This window comes from Lates calcarifer, linkage group LG17, assembly GCF_001640805.2.
Source record: "Lates calcarifer isolate ASB-BC8 linkage group LG17, TLL_Latcal_v3, whole genome shotgun sequence".
NCBI classification, from domain to species: Eukaryota; Metazoa; Chordata; class Actinopteri; family Centropomidae; genus Lates; species Lates calcarifer.
The window spans coordinates 8610605-8635603 of NC_066849.1; the positions used below are offsets into that span (position 1 = coordinate 8610605).

The following is a 24999-nucleotide window of genomic DNA, read 5'->3' on the forward strand; positions in this document are numbered from 1 at the left end:
CAGGTATATTGACATGGAAATAGCTTCTCCATGACACACATGCACACACCCCAGTTAGAATTCCAGTTGGTAAAAACATCACACCTCCTGACAGTTGAAACTATTCACGCTCATCTCAAAACCACAGCTCAAACTGTAAGGTTGCCAATTTCTTATCGAAGCACTGGTTGGTATGAGGATATAGTTCCTTGACTTCCCAGAACATTCTCAAACATAATTGCCTCATCACTGCTATGAGGACATGATGGATTACACTGGCACGAAATGTATTTCACGTTTAACGCTTGTTTTTAAATGTGTGGGGTGTGGGTTTACAAATTTTACAGCACAATTAGGCTGTTTGTGCTATCAGAAATTCTTATTAGCAACTGAATACCCAATTTAAAATCATTGTAACTACTTGTGTTTCCTCTGCATAAGTACATTTAAACCCTCTCAGAGGGATAACAGATAACTGACAGTTAGTAAATCAACTCTGACTCATCTTCCTTTCCTTACAGCCACAAGACAGTGCAGAAGGGTGGAGCGTCAGTGGAAAAAACACTAGATTCAAGGTACACTATCAACAGATAAAGATACTGTTGACATCATATAATAAGCTTTTTGAGACTGCAACAGTGAAATCTTTTTCAGATTTAATTACTGCTAACACAAGCATTATCCCAAAACTCTTTTAATATTGTTGATCACTTTTTAAAACCACTAAATTTGGATGGTTTCACCTCCAACAATCCAATCCTGTTTCCTCCATAGACCTCTCCTGCCCCATTCATCCCATTTAAAGCCATTTCACCCCAGTTTCTGCAAAACTAATGGACACTGCTACACTTGAAACCCCGCTTTAGTCCACTTGATGTCATGCCCTCTAAATTTTTGTTAGGGAGTCTGATTGCTCCCAGTTTCCTCAGTGTAGAGAACATTTCCTTCTCTAATGCCTGTGTCCAGCTCTTCTCTAAAATCCACTGCCTGACTCCTCTGTCTACAGCTTCAGAATAGTTTCCAGTCTTCCTTGGATTACTGCCAAAGTTTTAGAAAAGTCAGTCTCATCATAGCCTCTGAAAGCCCTGTCAGACAACAGTATTAAAATAAAATTTCAGGCAGGTTTTGGGAATAAATCACAAGAGTCACAGATGACCTCATAGTGAATGCAGATGCTGGAGACTGCTGCGTTATCATTTTACTAGGCTTAAGTGCCGCTTTTAATATTGTGGTATTCTGATAAACAGTCTTCAGCATTGGGTTGGTATACCTGATACAGCCTTACAGTGTCTAGTTTACAGCATAGCAGTCAGATCATATGTGTTTCTTATTTCAGGCAGGTGACAGTGTCTCATCTTTGGCCACAATAACATGCAAAGTGCCCCAGGGTTCAATTTAAAGCTCAATCAACAATGTAAATAGGTGGTAACCAGAATGCATTCTTAAAATTAATAGATTACCTAAAGGGATTACTTTTGTAACACTGCATTGGTCACTCTGGAATCTGGTGGTTGTAGTTTCTGGGTCAAATTTGCCTACCTAGCTAGCTACCTAATTGCTAGCTGACTGCAGCATCAGCCTGTTATCATAGTAGCTATCTTGCTAAGCAGATAACATACAAACCACCAAGTTACCAATTTAAAACATGCAATGTGTACTTATTTTTTGGCCAATTATTTCTATACACTACACAACTACAACTTTTTGGTAACTTTTTGCAAACTAGCTTCCTCACTTTGTGTCGCACTGCAGATTTACACTATTTGCTATTTATTATCTTTTGCCCCCATTTCATGCTGTGGGAAAATAGACAAGGTAATTATTTTTCATGCGCTCCAACATAGAGCTGGAAAATAAAAGGTAAATTAGAAATTGAGCCTTCTTGCCAGATAGAACATCACCTGGGTTCAGTCTACTTTATCTCACAGTATTGAATGAATGCCACATTCATTCACACTGCTACATGCAATAGTAATGTAAGCCGATTCTGCAGTAATCCAAAGTATTTAAAATATGTTACTCAATCTGAGTACTCACATGGAATACATTACAAATAACATCTAAGGGCATGTATTCTCTAATTTGTAATGAAATACATATTGTATATGTATGTAATACACTGCCCCTAGGCCACATAATAGACAGATATGGTGTTCCTTTTCATTGTTACATGAATGATACTCAGATAATCTTCCACCAAAGCTCTGATCTGTCCTGCCTGGTTAATTGTCTACCACATGCAAAAGATTCTACATCCGCAAAGCTAAACTCTGACTGGCCATCATTTCCCCAGAAAATCTGCATGCGCAGATTTCATCATATCTTGGTGTTATTGTTAAAAACATCAAACTTAGGCATATTCTTCAATTGTAAGATGTAAGATTACGAGTTCACAGCTATGTACTAGCGTTTAGTTGGTGCCCAACCTACTGCCACTAGCTGTATAGTTACTTATACAATACAGAGGTCTGACTCATTACTAGGATATTTGGAAAAAAAAAAAAAAAAACCATCCCCAACTGCAAATATACACAAAGCATTCATAGTTACACAAAGCCAGCATTGTAAAAGCTGGACCCAGTCATCTTCTTAGCTTGTTACTTCACATATATCAACTATCAAAGTCTCCAGCACAACCTGTTCTCCAGGACATCTTTTGACCAACGTCTGGCTTTTCTCTGTACACAAACCATCACACTCCTGAACAGTATCTGTAGCATTTGACAATCGGGTGCATTATGTACCATGTTTGCCATTCTCAGAAGTCAAATTATCAGCTAGTGTTCAATGACATAGTCCACATTGTGTAAGAGGAAAATGATGCATTTAAGTCAAAGCTGTATTTATCTTGCTTAGCTCTGATGTCAGCTTAAGTCATGTACGGGCTGACCTCAGTGGGTGCATTAAAGATGCTGTTGTTTGTTATTGCTTTTTCTGTAGTCGTGAATGAACTGACCAAACAAGAAATTCTACTCTAATATATAATTACAACTTGTTAATAAAGCCTGACTCACTCCAGAACCGCACACTATGAACAATGCACCTCCCACGGCAATTCCACTGTGACTGTGATGTAATTTCACTATGCAGTTACCACTACTACCATGCAACTCCTAATATAAAACAGACTGAAACAGCATGGATTATGCAATACTGTTTATAAAGACTGACAAGATCTCACAAAACTGTCAGATATTTCTGAGAATGTATCACTTACATATCTATCGCCTTTGCTGAGACATTCTGGCTGAAATACTGACAGAAAAGAGCATTGCAAAAATATTCCCGGTTATCTTAAGTATGAGGGCGGGACTTTGCTTCTTCACTCAACTCTTTTTGTCAGTGCAAGATGGTGAATTTCGGACAGACATTTTTGTTCATCTGAACAAGTCCGTTGTAGACACTGTTTTCATTTTCATGCCTCGGAGTCAGTAGCGTGTCCCATTTAGTGTTACACCGCTCCTAGCTTCAATGCAGTCCTTGTTAGACTGTCACAACAAACAAGTAATTATGTGTGTCATGATGAGTATTAGGTAAGATTTTTGTATGTAATTCACCAGGAGAAAGTAAATCATGTTGCTAAGAATCCTGCAGAGGTAAAATGTAAAAATGGTGAGAGGAATGTGTTCTGTGACAGAAAGCATACCTTTCCTTGTAGTAAGAAGACAGCAAGGTCCGGATCTCTACAGATAAATCTGGAACCACAAGACCCTCTCTTGAAGAGGTGGGTGTTACTTTAAAAAGAAGAGGAAAAAAAAGACAAACAGGAAGAGGATTTTAATCATTTTATTCTACAGTTACAAACACATCAAATATTTCAAACATCTCCCTTTGTGAGAGGATGATGGGGATTTCAGAGAAACAGTTGTATTTCCTCTACTGCACTATTTTGTGCTCTCTTCCTTCTGAGAGGTTTTGTTTCTCATGCTGTCTGAATGACTGGAATGCTCTTTAAAAAAAAAAAGTTATTTAAACAACACACCCACATATTAGGTGTTAGGTGTTAACATATTTGTTCTACTTGGTTGCTGCTATAGAGTATAGCTGTATATTTTCTGATCAGCATGACTGACATATTTTTGTTAGCAGGTGTTCACGTCAACAGAGTCTGGATTGTTGTCTCAGGTCATTGTTGGGCAGAGTCATTTATCTCTTTCAGATCCTGTGATTTGTTCAAACCCGTCTGTCGACTTTCAGGCTAGGCGTCACTCCAGATTCTGCAGATGAAGATAAAGCCTGCTGAAATGAGGCATTACGTTTTATGTCTCATCATATTGTTATAATGCCCGGCACAGAGTGACAGATGCTTCAGTGTAAGCTGACCATGACGCTGTCATATATCCATGGATAAGCAAATTTGTGAGTTTTAACTCCATAACCACATGTCATGTTAAAGTTTGATTATATGAAAATCAATTGGCAGACTCATGAAACTTGCTTCATTGTGTGGATGTGTGATTACTGCATTAAAATGGCTATGGTTAAAGTTAAACAGTGGATCATGTTATTACTTGTATTACTTGTATGTGAAAGGGGTCGTGAGTCGTGATGAACCCACAGAAAAATTACAGAAATCAACTCTGCATTTCCTCCCAAGTTCTAAGGAGGTAGCTTCTTTCACACCATTACTGAGGTTTACCAGCCCACAACTTTGTGTTTTAATTCCCTCTTGCAGGTCTAATAGAGTAGTTTTCTGCCACAGTAGCTAGCCATTTTCCAAAAATTCACATTACATTGTCCAGCACCTAACTGCAGACAGCCAAACTCAGCAAGTGAACAAAGTGGAGCATTTAAGCTGAGGCTCTACAGAGTTTCTTCAGGAGTTGGTGAAGACCAAAATAAAGCTATTAAGAGGGTGAATATTAGACTTATATGCATCAGGTAGATGCAAACACAACAGCAAATGAATGCTAGTGTGGCGCAGTACCTGCTGTGTGCAAATGAGACCTCCAATCCTCCTATAGAAAACAAGCCGGTTGTAAACAAACAGGTTGTATGTGTCAAAAAATTTTTACAACCCATAAATTTTATTGTTAGGTGGTCTCCATCAATTCACAGTATTATTATAGGTTTGTTTACTGAGCCTAACAAAGCTGTTATCACTCCATAAGGTTAACAACATTTTTATTATTGGCCACAAATGTGCAGTGCATAGCTGTGGGTACATTCCATGTGTTTATGATTGTAGCCCTGATGATAAAGGTATGGTGTATTGTCACGTATACACTCCACGTGTTTATCATTGCAACCATTGCAGCTGCTGTAGTGGAGCTATTTCAGGGTAGGGTCAAACAACCTATATTAGTTCAGATTGAGGAGGACTTGTTAGTAAATATTATATAAATATAATATATATATAAATCTATTGACTTGAAAAGTAATATTATGCTGTGTTTACTGCTTTTTTCGCTAGAGCCAAGTGAAAAATCTGTTATTGTAGTTTTAACTGATCATTTATGCAGTGTAAGTGCAGATTCATGTGAAAAGTAACCAAAACGTTGTTTGACTGACATCACCAGGAGGTATCAGTGTAAGTATATAATGCAGGTGTCACTCTGCTTGTGTTACAGTACCTATTTCATGGTATAGCGATCCCTGCTTCACTGCGATGGATTTCCTGGGGCTTGGCATTTCAATCTTCATGAGGTGATCACAACACTGCTTCCACTGGCCTGCAACAAGTAGTATAAGAACTGATTCCACAGCAGATGAAATGCAAAGCTTTTGCCAGCAAGTAATATATGGTTGCCTTCTGTCTCTCAGCAATTAAGCTGTCAAATTGTGTTTACAATGGAATGCATGCTGACAGCACCTTATTACTTACAATAAGTCAGCCTGAGATTCCACAATATTACCTATAGAGGTGATATCATACCTGTCATATTCCATGTATTCAAACAAAACTCTTAATGTTCTCACGATCATATTAAATATTTTTGTTTGCCTTGTGCTGGTGTCAGTGAATTGCACTGAATAAATTCCTTGACTTCACAAGACTTCACAAAACTGTCTCACATTCTTTTCATTTGTGGAAATGCTAGAAGAATATTACTGTCACTTCAATAAACTGCATTTGCACTATGAACATAGAGATGATTTCCCTCCAAAGTAAAATGAAATGTGCACAGAAGAGCAAATAAGAAGGATTTTGGAAACACATTCTGTATCTATTTTTACCACAAAAATGATTGCATAAAATGCAATTGCTCCCTGCAAAACTTCCTTGTCAAAGATTCATTCTAATTCTCAGAAATTCATGGAGGCATAAATATGTTAACAATAATAGCCCTAAGGTGCACGGTATTTAATTATTAGACACACCCCGAGTGCCTTAGAATGAAAAAAAAATATGAAAGAAATGCAAACCGTCTAGTCTCTCTTTCCCTCACTCACTCGTTTGGAAGAAGGGTACTACAAGAGTTAAAGTAAAAGTTAAATTTGGTCCACAATAAGAATTAAAAAGTGAACTTCTCCTCTTACAAGCCTGAGACAAAGATCTGGTTTATTATTGTGTAGGTGTGTGTGTGTGAGGGAGTGTGTATGTGCACAGTGAAAACTAATTACCTACAAGCCTTTTTGATTCATACTGTTGGCTTACTCAATCAAATCAGCTTGTCTGATGACACTGAGACATCTGAAACCAATGTCAAACAAATTTTTTCTCTGATCATAACATCCGCATGACCTAAACAAGTTCCTGTTTAGGTTCCAGTATGAAATATTTCCCATTAAAGAGATAATAGGGCTGTATGATTTAATGGGGCAGGGTGACGCATTGATGCACTGTCTGCATTAAACTGTGGATGCATAAGGCTGTAATTATCATTTGCACTATAGTAGGCACTTGAGAGAACTGTCTCGTCCTCTGATCTGTTTTTCATAAGTATGCCCAATGAGAAATGCTCCTCTATTATTGCCAATTTAACAGAAATTCCATAACTCAACATGTCCCATACCTTCTTTCCTAAATGTGAAAAGCATGTCAGCATGTCTGCTCCTATGGTGACCTTTTTGACTGCTGTATGGTGGAGCAATTAAAAACTGTGATAATGGCTCTTGGGTACAGGACCCAACATGCCTCAGTAGTGTGACTAACATTGTTGCACCTTAATTCATGTCCAAATCCCTGTATCACTGCATTGAATTTGACCATCATCATATAAGTATGTACTATTTTTTAAAAGAGACTGGGTGTTGCAGCTCCATGAATCAGTGCAATGAAAACTGTTATTACTTTAGGTATGAGGTTCTGTTTGTGGTGATGAACCAACAATTAATTATTAGTGCAGTTTTAATGTCTTTCGGCTCATTGTTTTGGTTGTACAGCCCACTGTTTTACTGTTTTACTGTTTTACAGGCACACTCTCATCAGGATCATTTTACAACAGCAACAGAAAAAAAACTCCAGTAAACACACTGATCACTACCCGCTCAGCATGAAACAACAGACCAACCACCAACCAAGAGACTAGATAGTGAGCAGTGGTGTAGTTAGCAACTAAAAAGCTAGATATTTCCCTGAGGAGTTGTTATAAAAGGAAAGTGAATATTAGACTTAACAGTCATCAGGCAGAAACAGGATCCAAATGAAAGCTATGTAACCCCATACCTGCTTTGTAAATAAATAACTCTGTGCTAACAGGTTTGGTATATCAACTGATGACATGTCAGTGTTTTCAGAACTTGTCTCTGTTTCCCTCAAGTGGCCAAAAAGCAATCAGTTTATTGCCTTCCACTCCCCTAATGTAGGTAAAACATGTACAGCAAGACATGTTGCTAGGGATTATTTGCCAGCATGTAAAGCTGCTTGTTACAACACCGCAGTGACATTTGTGTTAGCTTATTTTCTGGGTGTTTTCTTATGAGGTGGATTCACCATTTTTCACAAAATGTGGTGGGAGTTGAATCAAGAAAGTTTGTAGAAAAAGTAAAACTAAATTTAACTGCTGCCGTATTGTAACTAAATCTACTACTATATGAAAGTGACCCCTGTGACTTTTAGCATTAGTTACAATATACAAAATTAGAGGAGTGTCAAATGTCTGATTGTTGGGAGACAAGTATGTGCCAAATTGTCTCTGGCTGAAATGTCAAGATTATGTGCAGGTGTCATCATAATCAAAGTTGGAAACACCTCTCCCCATTACCCTCAGTTTGCTCTGTGTAAAACTGCTTCTATTCTCCAACATCATAAGACATCATGTATCTTACGTTGTCTGTAAGCTCTCAGCCCTGGTGCCAAGTCATAAACACTGTATATTCAAATTCCAACACAAAGGAGTCTGACATCAGAGTTTAAATCATTTAACACCACACTACTGTTTTACAATGCACATCAATGTGTCTGTTAACTTGTTTACAACCCTGAGAAGAAAGGGCGGAGGTAGATTAAATGCTGAACACCAGATGAGGAAGTGCAGACCAATAAACATGATCTCAGTATGACAAAGAGAAATATTTTCTTTGTGACACTGTATTCATAAAAACGGCATGCGGATTTCATCGTCATCAGAGAATGCTGTCTTGCAGGTATCAACAGTCACTGTATAGTTTGTATCTTCCCAAAACACATGTACAATGTCTGATATACATCACCTCTAACCTTTACCAAGATATGGCAACTTGCCTGAGTGTCAGACAAATCAAGTGCAGTTTCTTCCTCCTTCACCTACAGTTATGATTAAAACACTGCACAGTTTTGTTTTGTAACCGAAGTAGCAAAAAAACATCCTTCATGTAACAGTATTACTTGCAGTGGGGTCTTGCCAAACCACTTTAGATGAAAATACAGAAAACTCAAGACTAAGACAAATTAAGTTTAGATGTCTATATTCAGCTTCATCTGTTGACATGGAACAGTTAAAGCCCTGTGTAATAATTCAGCACAAGTGATGCCTTAGACAACAGGTCACAATGTGAAACAGCAGTCTGTTGCACATGTGATGACATCAGACAAACATGTGCTGTCTGCTATGTGTTGCATATCACAGTGGATCCAAAAATGGAGAATTCAAAACAGGTGATTCTTAAGTCTACATCCTACAAATTAAAAATGAGTATTTTATTCTGAAAAAGTTAGAGGCAGCTTTAAGGTATTCTCAGGCTATATATTTTTCTTTTGGGATACTGAAGCATCTCGTTAGTCCTACTGTATGTTAGACATCACCAATTTGGGAAGAGAAGACTGATGGCACCCTCATATCTGTGTGATAAATATGAAGCCACAGCTAGCAGTCGATTAGATTAGCTTGGCATAAAAAACTGGAATCAGGGATACAGCTAGCCTGCGTCAGCCTAGTAGCACCTTTAAGGCATAGTAACAAACACATTATATGCCTGACTCTTTCCAAGCAATGCCAGTGATTTCCTGGAGTCTCCACTTGTTGCCTGGCAACCTCACAGGGATGACAAGTGTCACAGGATGTTACTGTGACCCGTCAAAAAAAGCCCACAACACATCAACTCAAAAACTCAATTTTACACTTATTGTACAATTATCATAATATTGTCCAAGTTTTCCAGCATCCCTTGCCTTTAACCAACATCTTCCTCTTTCTTGGCAAAATATTGAAATTCATCACACTGCCAGGGCTACACCATGTAAACTCACAATTTTAACAATAAAGCATTTTCAAGTCCTGATTTTCTGACTAGATTTGAGGTGGATCTGGTCAATGTGGCAGGAGGACATCAAAGTATAGAAATAGTCATTTCCTGTTGCCAGTAAGTGGTACTATGAGTATAAAGGGAATATAGGTGTGTTGTAACACAGTGGTGTTACAACAGCTTCATCTTTCACAGCAAAACATCAAAATTTGCAGTACCTGGCTACTTAGTGAGCTTTAGCAAATCATAGGCAGATTTTGATATTTTAGGCCATACTAGAAGTTCCCCCGGTTTCCAGTGTTTATGCTAAGCTAAGCTAATCAGCTGTTGTTATGAAGCTGTTGCTTCATATTTGACAGGCAAATATGAAAGTGTTATCAATCTGCTCATCTAAACCTGGTCATTAAAGCAAATACACATGTAGTTTCAAAAAATGTAGAACTACTCTTTCAATGGTTTAATCCTGACACTGATAAATAACCATGAAGTTGAAAATAATTCTCTGACTTACAGGGGGACTTGTACAGCCTACGTTATCAATCTTAATATTTTCAGCCCTGGTAGTTTTTCCTCTGTCTGTTTTTTTGTTTATTATCACAGTATTCTAAAGACTTGCTTACAGTAAAATCTGGTGGAAAATCAGGCCACAGACCAAGAGCAGAAGACGTCATTAGTTTTGGGTGTAGATGTACATCAAAGTGCTTATCTGTGAACTCATATTATTAACTATTTTACTGTAAATTGTTTGTGTATTTTGATGCAGATCCAAAACAAAGATAGATTGAAACTGGCATGTAATTGTAATTACACATTTAAAAGGTTGTCCAACCTTGGCAGAAGTATGAACTCTAAGTGCTTTTGAGTAAATGAAAGGTGGTAGTTCTTTTGTGCGCACACCCTGTGCTTGTTGGTATAACTCAGATTAAGGTTTGCCAAAGTACATTCTAATTACTGGTGACACTAAAACAATCTTCCTTGGCCCATGGCCTAAATTCACACATGATTTCAGAAAGAATTAAAGCTGCGAGCAGCGTTGAACGGGCCCTCGCACCCGGCGCCCGTCGGGGGAGCAGCGACCGCGGGACCCCGGCAACCGCGGGGTCGACACAGGTCGCAGGGCACACGCTGGCGTAACAGTTCACACTTCCGAGATGTAAAAATTTTAAATAAAAGCTTTTATGCTAATTATTTTCTGTGATAATATTTTTCAGAGCTCATCATCTGTGACAGCTCTTGGCTCTCCTGACTGTAACCTCTCTGTGGCAGCTTCTCACAGACTCAATCAACTCCTCTTCCCCTCCCCCCTCAAACACAAACACAAACACACACACACACACAGATACCCCCTCCCAAAAGGAGATAAAACTCAGTTTTAACTTGAGTTTACAAGCTTTGAGCTTTGAGCAAAAGCATTTTTTTTAAGTTCTGTTATTGGGTGCATATATAAATCATTTATGCTTAAACAAGGCTTATAATGAAGTTATTTGAACAGTGAATATCTCATCTGCCTAAAGTCAGGGCGAAGCCACTAACCAGCTGTAGGGATGGGTATCATTAGGATTTTATCTTTATCCATACAGACCCCTATCAGTCCAGCTCAGACTGTTACTGGTTTAAGAGAGTGAAGTTTATAGCAATTTGCAAAATTTGGAGATTAGTGACAAACTAACCAGTTAGACCACATACAGACAAGCTTTCATTTTAGCTGTTAGTAACAGTTTGCCATGAGCTTAACCAGCGTGCTGTGCTTCGTGTTAAACATGTCATGAGACTGTGGACAATGCTGAAAATATTACTTTACTAACTACTGGCCGAACAGGCGCTTTTACAAAGAAAAGGTAAAGGCCAGCAGCTTTTACTTTTCAATGCACTTGTCGTCAACTTGAGTGGCTTATATTCAGCTGGTTCACCTCGACGCCGGTGGATGTAGACGTGCACTTTTCCTGTCGCCGTACACTGTGTAACATGAAAATATCAGCCGACCCCTTGTGAAATTTCCTAACTGATCAAAACCAAACTGTAAAGACTTTGGTCAAGGGGAGACATATGGTAAGATTACATGAATTCAAAATAACCTACAATTCCTTCAAATTAATTTGAAGCCAGTTTAATTTTTTGAGCCAGCTTTGACATCTGCAGATATGAGTTTCTGAAGAGGGGCCTGCTGAGGTTAGATGTGCTGAATAATATCCATTTTCATATCAGAAAAAACACTGCATTAAACATTGTCTTAGCTCACTGAGCTGAGGTCAACAGGTAATATAACCAACCTGTGAGGTGGCTCACCCCCGTAAGATAAACACATAAATGATCCCTGATAGAACCGATAATTAAAGGCACATCAGTGACAGGGAATGCTATTAAAACTAAACTATAAACTGGTGACATTAACTGCAAAAGAAGATTTTTATTGATACATTTCAGGTAGAATTTAGTTTTCAATAAGGAAAATGCTGTAAGAAACCTGAATTTGTTGCAACAAATTTAAAATAAAAGCTTTTATGCTAATTATTTTCTGTGATAATATTTTTCAGAGCTCATCATCTGTGACAGCTCTTGGCTCTCCTGACTGTAACCTCCCTGTGGCAGCTTCTCACAGACTCAATCAACTCCTCTTCCCCTCCCCCCTCAAACACACACACACAGACACACACACACAGAGACCCCCTTCCAAAAACCCATCAAAGAGTAATACAATGGCTCCATCTGTAGGATAAAGTAGAGAGTCGCAACAGGAAGTTACCCCAAAATCTGAGGTTTCAAACAGGAAGTTGGGTTTCCGAACTTTGACGGGCCAGAACCGGCACACGCTTCGACCCAAACTCACAATTTTCGGAGCCAGTCTTCCAAAAATTCTCAAGGAGGGGCTGACAACATTTGAAGTGAATCTGGTCACCCGTCTAGAAACTGGACATCACACTATAAAATATGTCATTTCCTGCTATAAATAGGTGGCGCTACAACAATTGTATGAATATTGACATATGGATGTGTGCAGATAGGTACCATTAACAATCCTGTAAAGTTTGATGCAGTTTGGACAAAGTATGGCCGAAATATAGCAAAAATAAAGCAACTTCCTGTTTCGTGGCGAGTAATCGAACTTTGAGGGGCCATAACTTCCACGCCCTTCAACAAAAACTCAAAATCTGCCGCAATTTAACATCGTCTATGTCTTAAGAACATACTATTAAGTTTTGAAGTCAATGGGATAATGCGTCTAGGACTAGTTCGCGTTCAAGCGACCCCTGGAAATGGCCAAAAACACACAATTTTTTCACCTTCCGGTCAAAATAAAAATACTTTCTGTTGGGTTTAGAATATGGCTCCAAGAGACTTTTTGGTGCGTCATGGGATGTTACATATGTGTGCAGATTTTCAGATTTTTAGGCGCAACGGGCTTGAGGGGCTGTTCCGTTAAAAATGTAGGTGGCGCTACCGAGGCCATTTTGCCACACCCATGCTCAAGACCCCTAAATTCTTAAATTTTTCGCCGTGCCTGACGCGTCTGCAAATTTTCAGGAGTTTTGACGCATTTTAAGGCCCTCAAAAAGGCGATCAAAGAGGCGGAAAAAGAAGAAAAAAAATAATAATAATAATAATTAAAGCTGCGAGCAGCGTTGAACGGGCCCTCGCACCCGGCGCCCGTCGGGGGAGCGGCGACCGCGGGACCCCGGCAACCGCGGGGTCAACGCAGGTCGCAGGGCACACGCTGGCGTAACAGTTCACACTTCCCAGATGTAAAAATTTCAAATAAAAGCTTTTATGCTAATTATTTTCTGTGATAATATTTTTCAGAGCTCATCATCTGTGACAGCTCTTGGCTCTCCTGACTGTAACCTCTCTGTGGCAGCTTCTCACAGACTCAATCAACTCCTCTTCCCCTCCCCCCTCAAACACAAACACAAACACAAACACACACACACACACACAGATACCCCCTCCCAAAAGGAGATAAAACTCAGTTTTAACTTGAGTTTACAAGCTTTGAGCTTTGAGCAAAAGCATTTTTTTGCAAGTTCTGTTATTGGGTGCATATATAAATCATTTATGCTTAAACAAGGGTTATAATGAAGTTATTTGAACAGTGAATATCTCATCTGCCTAAAGTCAGGGCGAAGCCACTAACCAGCTGTAGGGATGGGTATCATTAGGATTTTATCTTTATCCATACAGACCCCTATCAGTCCAGCTCAGACTGTTACTGGTTTAAGAGAGTGAAGTTTATAGCAATTTGCAAAATTTGGAGATTAGTGACAAACTAACCAGTTAGACTACATACAGACAAGCTTTCATTTTAGCTGTTAGTAACAGTTTGCCATGAGCTTAACCAGCGTGCTGTGCTTCGTGTTAAACATGTCATGAGACTGTGGACAACGTTTGAGCCAGCTTTGACATCTGCAGATATGAGTTTCTGAAGAGGGGCCTGCTGAGGTTAGATGTGCTGAATAATATCCATTTTCATATCAGAAAAAACACTGCATTAAACATTGTCTTAGCTCACTGAGCTGAGGTCAACAGGTAATATAACCAACCTGTGAGGTGGCTCACCCCCGTAAGATAAACACATAAATGATCCCTGATAGAACCGATAATTAAAGGCACATCAGTAACAGGGAATGCTATTAAAACTAAACTATAAACTGGTGACATTAACTGCAAAAGAAGATTTTTATTGATACATTTCAGGTAGAATTTAGTTTTCAATAAGGAAAATGCTGTAAGAAACCTGAATTTGTTGCAACAAATTTAAAATAAAAGCTTTTATGCTAATTATTTTCTGTGATAATATTTTTCAGAGCTCATCATCTGTGACAGCTCTTGGCTCTCCTGACTGTAACCTCTCTGTGGCAGCTTCTCACAGACTCAATCAACTCCTCTTCCCCTCCCCCCTCAAACACAAACACAAACACAAACACACACACACACACAAACACACAGAGAAATACCCCCTCCCAAAAGGAGATAAAACTCAGTTTTAACTTGAGTTTACAAGCTTTGAGCTTTGAGCAAAAGCATTTTTTTGCAAGTTCTGTTATTGGGTGCATATATAAATCATTTATGCTTAAACAAGGCTTATAATGAAGTTATTTGAACAGTGAATATCTCATCTGCCTAAAGTCAGGGCGAAGCCACTAACCAGCTGTAGGGATGGGTATCATTAGGATTTTATCTTTATCCATACAGACCCCTATCAGTCCAGCTCAGACTGTTACTGGTTTAAGAGAGTGAAGTTTATAGCAATTTGCAAAATTTGGAGATTAGTGACAAACTAACCAGTTAGACTACATACAGACAAGCTTTCATTTTAGCTGTTAGTAACAGTTTGCCATGAGCTTAACCAGCGTGCTGTGCTTCGTGTTAAACATGTCATGAGACTGTGGACAACGTTTGAGCCAGCTTTGACATCTGCAGATATGAGTTTCTGAAGAGGGGCCTGCTGAGGTTAGATGTGCTGAATAATATCCATTTTCATATCAGAAAAAACACTGCATTAAACATTGTCTTAGCTCACTGAGCTGAGGTCAACAGGTAATATAACCAACCTGTGAGGTGGCTCACCCCCGTAAGATAAACACATAAATGATCCCTGATAGAACCGATAATTAAAGGCACATCAGTGACAGGGAATGCTATTAAAACTAAACTATAAACTGGTGACATTAACTGCAAAAGAAGATTTTTATTGATACATTTCAGGTAGAATTTAGTTTTCAATAAGGAAAATGCTGTAAGAAACCTGAATTTGTTGCAACAAATTTAAAATAAAAGCTTTTATGCTAATTATTTTCTGTGATAATATTTTCAGAGCTCATCATCTGTGACAGCTCTTGGCTCTCCTGACTGTAACCTCCCTGTGGCAGCTTCTCACAGACTCAATCAACTCCTCTTCCCCTCCCCCCTCAAACACACACACACAGACACACACACACAGAGACCCCCTTCCAAAAACCCATCAAAGAGTAATACAATGGCTCCATCTGTAGGATAAAGTAGAGAGTCGCAACAGGAAGTTACCCCAAAATCTGAGGTTTCAAACAGGAAGTTGGGTTTCCGAACTTTGACGGGCCAGAACCGGCACACGCTTCGACCCAAACTCACAATTTTCGGAGGACTTCTTCCAAAAATTGTCAAGGAGGGGCTGACAACATTTGAAGTGAATCTGGTCACCCGTCTAGAAACTGGACATCACACTATAAAATATGTCATTTCCTGCTATAAATAGGTGGCGCTACAACAATTGTATGAATATTGACATATGGATGTGTGCAGATAGGTACCATTAACAACCCTGTAAAGTTTGATGCAGTTTGGACAAAGTATGGCCGAAATATAGCAAAAATAAAGCAACTTCCTGTTTCGTGGCGAGTAATCGAACTTTGAGGGGCCATAACTTCCACGCCCTTCAACAAAAACTCAAAATCTGCCGCAATTTAACATCGTCTATGTCTTAAGAACATACTATTAAGTTTTGAAGTCAATGGGATAATGCGTCTAGGACTAGTTCGCGTTCAAGCGACCCCTGGAAATGGCCAAAAACACACAATTTTTTCACCTTCCGGTCAAAATAAAAATACTTTCTGTTGGGTTTAGAATATGGCTCCAAGAGACTTTTTGGTGCGTCATGGGATGTTACATATGTGTGCAGATTTTCAGATTTTTAGGCGCAACGGGCTTGAGGGGCTGTTCCGTTTAAAAATGTAGGTGGCGCTACCGAGGGCATTTTACCACGCCCATGCTCAAGACCCCTAAATTATTAAATTTTTCGCCGTGCCTGACGCGTCTGCAAATTTTGGTAAGTTTTCACGCATGTTAAGGCCCTCAAAAAGCCGATCTAAGAGGCGGAAAAAGAAGAAAAAAATAATAATAATAATAATTAAAGCTGCGAGCAGCGTTGAACGGGCCCTCGCACCCGGCGCCCGTCGGGGGAGCGGCGACCGCGGGACCCCGGCAACCGCGGGGTCAACGCAGGTCGCAGGGCACACGCTGGCGTAACAGTTCACACTTCCCAGATGTTAAAATTTTAAATAAAAGCTTTTACGCTAATTATTTTCTGTGATAATATTTTTCAGAGCTCATCATCTGTGACAGCTCTTGGCTCTCTTGACTGTAACCTCTCTGTGGCAGCTTCTCACAGACTCAATCAACTCCTCTTCCCCTCCCCCTCAAACACAAACACAAACACACCCACACACACACACACAAACACACAGAGAAATACCCCCTCCCAAAAGGAGATAAAACTCAGTTTTAACTTGAGTTTACAAGCTTTGAGCTTTGAGCAAAAGCATTTTTTTAAGTTCTGTTATTGGGTGCATATATAAATCATTTATGCTTAAACAAGGCTTATAATGAAGTTATTTGAACAGTGAATATCTCATCTGCCTAAAGTCAGGGCGAAGCCACTAACCAGCTGTAGGGATGGGTATCATTAGGATTTTATCTTTATCCATACAGACCCCTATCAGTCCAGCTCAGACTGTTACTGGTTTAAGAGAGTGAAGTTTATAGCAATTTGCAAAATTTGGAGATTAGTGGACAAACTAACCAGTTAGACTACATACAGACAAGCTTTCATTTTAGCTGTTAGTAACAGTTTGCCATGAGCTTAACCAGCGTGCTGTGCTTCCTGTTAAACATGTCATGAGACTGTGGACAACGCTGAAAATATTACTTTACTAACTACTGGCCAAACAGGCGCTTTGACAAAGAAAAGGTAAAGGCCAGCAGCTTTTACTTTTCAATGCACTTGTCGTCAACTTGAGTGGCTTATATTCAGCTGGTTCACCTCGACGCTGGAGGACCTAGTGAACTTTTCCTGTCGCCGTACACTGAGTAAGACGAAAAAATCAGCTGACCCGTGTGAAATTTCCTAACTGATCAAAACCAAACTGTAAAGACAGCATCAATCCACGCTCAGCTTTGGTCAAGGGGAGACATATGGTAAGATTACATGAATTCATGTAATCTTCTTTGAGACTACAATTTCAGACTTAACTAAGTCATTCACTAGTGTCTTGGCAGCGTTTATGGGTTCTTTAGACAGGTCTCTAACTGGTTTTCTTTCCAGGGTCATTGAAATCTTTGGCTTCCTACCTCTGCCAGGCTTGTTCTGCACAGTGTGGCTCTCCTTGAATTTCTCGGTGACGCTTCTCATTTGAGTTCTTGACGCTTGGAAATGCTGTTATAACTTTGTATATCCTTCTCCTGCTTCCTAAGCATCGACAATTCTTCAAGTCTACAGTGATTTCCTTAGTTTTTGGCATGATGCTTTCTCAAGTGACAGCTCAAATCTTAACTGAAGTTTTTATACCGCGTGTAAAGCAGCTCTTGGCTCTCCTGACTGTAACCTCTCTGTGGCAGCTTCTCACAGACTCAATCAACTCTTCTTCCCCTCCCCCCTCAAACACAAACACAAACACACCACACACACACACACACACACACACAGACACACACACACAGAGACCCCCTTCCAAAAACCCATCAAAGAGTAATACAATGGCTCCATCTATAGGATAAAGTAGAGAGTCGCCAACAGGAAGTTACCCCAAAATCTGAGGTTTCAAACAGGAAGTTGGGTTTCCGAACTTTGACGGGCCAGAACCGGCACACGCTTCGACCAAAACTCACAATTTTCGGAGCCAGTCTTCCAAAAAATTCCTCAAGGAGGGGCTGACAACATTTGAAGTGAATCTGGTCACCCGTCTAGAAACTGGACATCACACTATAAAATATGTCATTTCCTGCTATAAATAGGTGGCGCTACAACAATTGTATGAATATTGACATATGGATGTGTGCAGATAGGTACCATTAACAATCCTGTAAAGTTTGATGCAGTTTGGACAAAGTATGGCCGAAATATAGCAAAAATAAAGCAACTTCCTGTTTCGTGGCGAGTAATCGAACTTTGAGGGGCCATAACTTCCACGCCCTTCAACAAAAACTCAAAATCTGCCGCAATTTAACATCGTCTATGTCTTAAGAACATACTATTAAGTTTTGAAGTCAATCGGATAATGCGTCTAGGACTAGTTCGCGTTCAAGCGACCCCTGGAAATGGCCAAAAACACACAATTTTTTCACCTTCCGGTCAAAATAAAAATACTTTCTGTTGGGTTTAGAATATGGCTCCAAGAGACTTTTTGGTGCGTCATGGGATGTTACATATGTGTGCAGATTTTCAGATTTTTAGGCGCAACGGGCTTGAGGGCTGTTCCGTTTAAAAATGTAGGTGGCGCTACCGAGGCCATTTTACCACACCCATGCTCAAGACCCCTAAATTATTAAATTTTTCGCCGTGCCTGACGCGTCTGCAAATTTTGGTAAGTTTTCACGCATGTTAAGGCCCTCAAAAAGCCGATCTAAGAGGCGGAAAAAGAAGAAAAAAAATAATAATAATAATAATTAAAGCTGCGAGCAGCGTTGAACGGGCCCTCGCACCCGGCGTCCCGTCGGGGGAGCGGCGACCACAGGACCCCGGCAACCGCGGGGTCAACGCAGGTCGCAGGGCACACGCTGGCGTAACAGTTCACACTTCCCAGATGTAAAAATTTAAAATAAAAGCTTTTATGCTAATTATTTTCTGTGATAATATTTTTCAGAGCTCATCATCTGTGACAGATCATGGCTCTCCTGACTGTAACCTCTCCTGTGGCAGCTTCTCACAGACACAATCAACTCCTCTTCCCCTCCCCCCTCAAACACAAACACCACACACACACACACACACACAGAGACCCCCTTCCAAAAACCCATCAAAGAGTAATACAATGGCTCCATCTGTAGGATAAAGTAGAGAGTCGCAACAGGAAGTTACCCCAAAATCTGAGGTTTCAAACAGGAAGTTGGGTTTCTGAACTTTGACGGGCCAGAACCGGCACACGCTTCGACCCAAAACTCACAATTTTCGGAGCCAGTCTTCCAAAAAATCCTTAAGTCTGTCCTGACAACATTTGAAGTGAATCTGGTCACCCGTCTAGAAACTGGACATCACACTATAAAATATGTCATTTCCTGCTATAAATAGGTGGTGCTACAACAATTGTATGAATATTGACATATGGATGTGTGCAGATAGGTACCATTAACAATCCTGTAAAGTTTGATGCAGTTTGGACAAAGTATGGCCGAAATATAGCAAATTTAAAGCAACTTCCTGTTTCGTGCGAGTGATCGAACTTTGAGGGGCCATAACTTCCACGCCCTTCAATGAAAAGTCCGAAACTTTTGCAATTTAACTTCGTCTATGTCTTAAGAACAAATTATCAAATTTTGAAGTCAATCGGATAATGCGTCTAGGACTAGTTCGCGTTCAAGCGACCCCTGGAAATGGCCAAAAACACACAATTTTTTCACCTTCCGGTCAAAATAAAAATACTTTCTGTTGGGTTTAGAATATGGCTCCAAGAGACTTTTTGGTGCGTCATGGGATGTTACATATGTGTGCAGATTTTCAGATTTTTAGGCGCAACGGGCTTGAGGGGCTGTTCCGTTTAAAATGTAGGTGGCGCTACCGAGGCCATTTTGCCACACCCATGCTCAAGACCCCTAAATTCTTAAATTTTTCGCCGTGCCTGACGCGTCTGCAAATTTTCAGGAGTTTTGACGCATGTTAAGGCCCTCAAAAAGGCGATCAAAGAGGCGGAAAAAGAAGAAAAAAAAATAATAATAATAATAATAATAATAAACCGAACGAAAACAAGAGGGTCCTTGCAACTCGTTGCATGGCCCCGTTGGGCCCACGCAACTCGTTGCTCGGGCCCTAATTAAAGCTGCGAGCAGCGTTGAACGGGCCCTCGCACCCGGCGCCCGTACGGGGGAGCGGCGACCGCGGGACCCCGGCAACCGCGGGGTCAACGCAGGTCGCAGGGCACACGCTGGCGTAACAGTTCACACTTCCCAGATGTAAAAATTTTAAATAAAAGCTTTTATCGCTAATTATTTTCTGTGATAATATTTTTCAGAGCTCATCATCTGTGACAGCTCTTGGCTCTCCTGACTGTAACCTCCCTGTGGCAGCTTCTCACAGACTCAATCAACTCCTCTTCCCCTCCCCCCTCAAACACAAACACAAACACAAACACACACACACACACACAGATACCCCTCCCAAAAGGAGATAAAACTCAGTTTTAACTTGAGTTTACAAAGCTTTGAGCTTTGAGCAAAAGCATTTTTTTTAAGTTCTGTTATTGGGTGCATATATAAATCATTTATGCTTAAACAAGGCTTATAATGAAGTTATTTGAACAGTGAATATCTCATCTGCCTAAAGTCAGGGCGAAGCCACTAACCAGCTGTAGGGATGGGTATCATTAGGATTTTATCTTTATCCATACAGACCCCTATCAGTCCAGCTCAGACTGTTACTGGTTTAAGAGAGTGAAGTTTATAGCAATTTGTAAAATTTGGAGATTAGTGACAAACTAACCAGTTAGACTACATACAGACAAGCTTTCATTTTAGCTTGTTAGTAACAGTTTGCCATGAGCTTAACCAGCGTGCTGTGCTTCGTGTTAAACATGTCATGAGACTGTGGACAACGCTGAAAATATTACTTTACTAACTACTGGCCGAACAGGCGCTTTTGACAAAGAAAAGGTAAAGGCCAGCAGCTTTTACTTTTCAATGCACTTGTCGTCAACTTGAGTGGCTTATATTCAGCTGGTTCACCTCGACGCCGGTGGATGTAGACGTGCACTTTTCCTGTCGCCGTACACTGTGTAACATGAAAATATCAGCCGACCCCTTGTGAAATTTCCTAACTGATCAAAACCAAACTGTAAAGACTTTGGTCAAGGGGAGACATAATGGTAAGATTACATGAATTCAAAATAACCTACAATTCCTTCAAATTAATTTGAAGCCAGTTTAATTTTTTGAGCCAGCTTTGACATCTGCAGATATGAGTTTCTGAAGAGGGGCCTGCTGAGGTTAGATGTGCTGAATAATATCCATTTTCATATCAGAAAAAACACTGCATTAAACATTGTCTTAGCTCACTGAGCTGAGGTCAACAGGTAATATAACCAACCTGTGAGGTGGCTCACCCCCGTAAGATAAACACATAAATGATCCCTGATAGAACCGATAATTAAAGGCACATCAGTGACAGGGAATGCTATTAAAACTAAACTATAAACTGGTGACATTAACTGCAAAAGAAGATTTTTATTGATACATTTCAGGTAGAATTTAGTTTTCAATAAGGAAAATGCTGTAAGAAACCTGAATTTGTTGCAACAAATTTAAAATAAAAGCTTTTATGCTAATTATTTTCTGTGATAATATTTTTCAGACTCATCATCTGTGACAGCTCATGGCTCTCTTGACTGTAACCTCCCTGTGGCAGCTTCTCACAGACTCAATCAACTCCTCTTCCCCTCCCCCCTCAAACACACACACACAGACACACACACACAGAGACCCCCTTCCAAAAACCCATCAAAGAGTAATACAATGGCTCCATCTGTAGGATAAAGTAGAGAGTCGCAACAGGAAGTTACCCCAAAATCTGAGGTTTCAAACAGGAAGTTGGGTTTCCGAACTTTGACGGGCCAGAACCGGCACACGCTTCGACCCAAACTCACAATTTTCGGAGCCAGTCTTCCAAAAATTGTCAAGGAGGGGCTGACAACATTTGAAGTGAATCTGGTCACCCGTCTAGAAACTGGACATCACACTATAAAATATGTCATTTCCTGCTATAAATAGGTGGCGCTACAACAATTGTATGAATATTGACATATGGATGTGTGCAGATAGGTACCATTAACAATCCTGTAAAGTTTGATGCAGTTTGGACAAAGTATGGCCGAAATATAGCAAAAATAAAGCAACTTCCTGTTTCGTGGCGAGTAATCGAACTTTGAGGGGCCATAACTTCCACGCCCTTCAACAAAAACTCAAAATCTGCCGCAATTTAACATCGTCTATGTCTTAAGAACATACTATTAAGTTTTGAAGTCAATCGGATAATGCGTCTAGGACTAGTTCGCGTTCAAGCGACCCCTGGAAATGGCCAAAAACACACAATTTTTTCACCTTCCGGTCAAAATAAAAATACTTTCTGTTGGGTTTAGAATATGGCTCCAAGAGACTTTTTGGTGCGTCATGGGATGTTACATATGTGTGCAGATTTTCAGATTTTTAGGCGCAACGGGCTTGAGGGGCTGTTCCGTTTAAAAATGTAGGTGGCGCTACCGAGGGCATTTTACCACGCCCATGCTCAAGACCCCTAAATTATTAAATTTTTCGCCGTGCCTGACGCGTCTGCAAATTTTGGTAAGTTTTCACGCATGTTAAGGCCCTCAAAAAGCCGATCTAAGAGGCGGAAAAAAGAAGAAAAAAAATAATAATAATAATAATTAAAGCTGCGAGCAGCGTTGAACGGGCCCTCGCACCCGGCGCCCGTCGGGGGAGCGGCGACCGCGGGACCCCGGCAACCGCGGGGTCAACGCAGGTCGCAGGGCACACGCTGGCGTAACAGTTCACACTTCCGAGATGTAAAAATTTTAAATAAAAGCTTTTACGCTAATTATTTTCTGTGATAATATTTTTCAGAGCTCATCATCTGTGACAGCTCTTGGCTCTCTTGACTGTAACCTCCCTGTGGCAGCTTCTCACAGACTCAATCAACTCCTCTTCCCCTCCCCCCTCAAACACAAACACAAACACACACACACACACACACACACACACACACACAGATACCCCCTCCCAAAAGGAGATAAAACTCAGTTTTAACTTGAGTTTAAAAGCTTTGAGCTTTGAGCAAAAGCATTTTTTTAAAGTTCTGTTATTGGGTGCATATATAAATCATTTATGCTTAAACAAGGCTTATAATGAAGTTATTTGAACAGTGAATATCTCATCTGCCTAAAGTCAGGGCGAAGCCACTAACCAGCTGTAGGGATGGGTATCATTAGGATTTTATCTTTATCCATACAGACCCCTATCAGTCCAGCTCAGACTGTTACTGGTTTAAGAGAGTGAAGTTTATAGCAATTTGCAAAATTTGGAGATTAGTGACAAACTAACCAGTTAGACTACATACAGACAAGCTTTCATTTTAGCTGTTAGTAACAGTTTGCCATGAGCTTAACCAGCGTGCTGTGCTTCCTGTTAAACATGTTATGAGACTGTGGACAAGGCTGAAAATATTACTTTACTAACTACTTGCCGAACAGGCGCTTTGACAAAGAAAAGGTAAAGGCCAGCAGCTTTTACTTTTCAATGCACTTGTCGTCAACTTGAGTGGCTTATATTCAGCTGGTTCACCTCGACGCCCGTGGACCTAGTGCACTTTTCCTGTCGCCGTACACTGAGTAACACGAAAAAATCAGCTGACCCCGTGTGAAATTTCCTAACTGATCAAAACCAAACTGTAAAGACAGCATCAATCCACGCTCAGCTTTGGTCAAGGGGAGACATATGGGAGAAGATGAGTAGAGAGATGGAAAGAAACAGAAAGGGTGATGGAGAAAGATTACATGAATTCAAAATAACCTACAATTCCTTAAAATTAATTTGAAGCCAGTTTAATTTTTTGAGCCAGCTTTGACATCTGCAGATATGAGTTTCTGAAGAGGGGCCTGCTGAGGTTAGATGTGCTGAATAATATCCATTTTCATATCAGAAAAAACACTGCATTAAACATTGTCTTAGCTCACTGAGCTGAGGTCAACAGGTAATATAACCAACCTGTGAGGTGGCTCACCCCCGTAAGATAAACACATAAATGATCCCTGATAGAACCGATAATTAAAGGCACATCAGTGACAGGGAATGCTATTAAAACTAAACTATAAACTGGTGACATTAACTGCAAAAGAAGATTTTTATTGATACATTTCAGGTAGAATTTAGTTTTCAATAAGGAAAATGCTGTAAGAAACCTGAATTTGTTGCAACAAATTTAAAATAAAAGCTTTTATGCTAATTATTTTCTGTGATAATATTTTTCAGAACTCATCATCTGTGACAGCTCATGGCTCTCTTGACTGTAACCTCCCTGTGGCAGCTTCTCACAGACTCAATCAACTCCTCTTCCCCTCCCCCCTCAAACACACACACACAGACACACACACACAGAGACCCCCTTCCAAAAACCCATCAAAGAGTAATACAATGGCTCCATCTGTAGGATAAAGTAGAGAGTCGCAACAGGAAGTTACCCCAAAATCTGAGGTTTCAAACAGGAAGTTGGGTTTCCGAACTTTGACGGGCCAGAACCGGCACACGCTTCGACCCAAACTCACAATTTTCGGAGCCAGTCTTCCAAAAATTGTCAAGGAGGGGCTGACAACATTTGAAGTGAATCTGGTCACCCGTCTAGAAACTGGACATCACACTATAAAATATGTCATTTCCTGCTATAAATAGGTGGCGCTACAACAATTGTATGAA

General features: G+C 40.1%; 1 protein-coding gene and 1 long non-coding RNA gene across 6 annotated transcripts in view; both read left to right on the top strand.

Annotated features, from left to right (window-relative positions):
- The window catches only part of LOC127143503 (uncharacterized), a 15847-nt gene extending 4243 nt beyond the window's left edge, over positions 1-11604 (top strand). The window contains exon 3 of the long non-coding RNA XR_007814979.1: positions 10696-11604. This is a non-coding gene — a long non-coding RNA (uncharacterized LOC127143503). The remainder of the gene's footprint in view (positions 1-10695) is intronic.
- LOC108895425 (granzyme B) overlaps positions 1-24999 on the top strand; it is a 68962-nt gene that overhangs the window by 27626 nt on the left and 16337 nt on the right. The gene's annotated exons all lie outside the window — the stretch shown is intronic.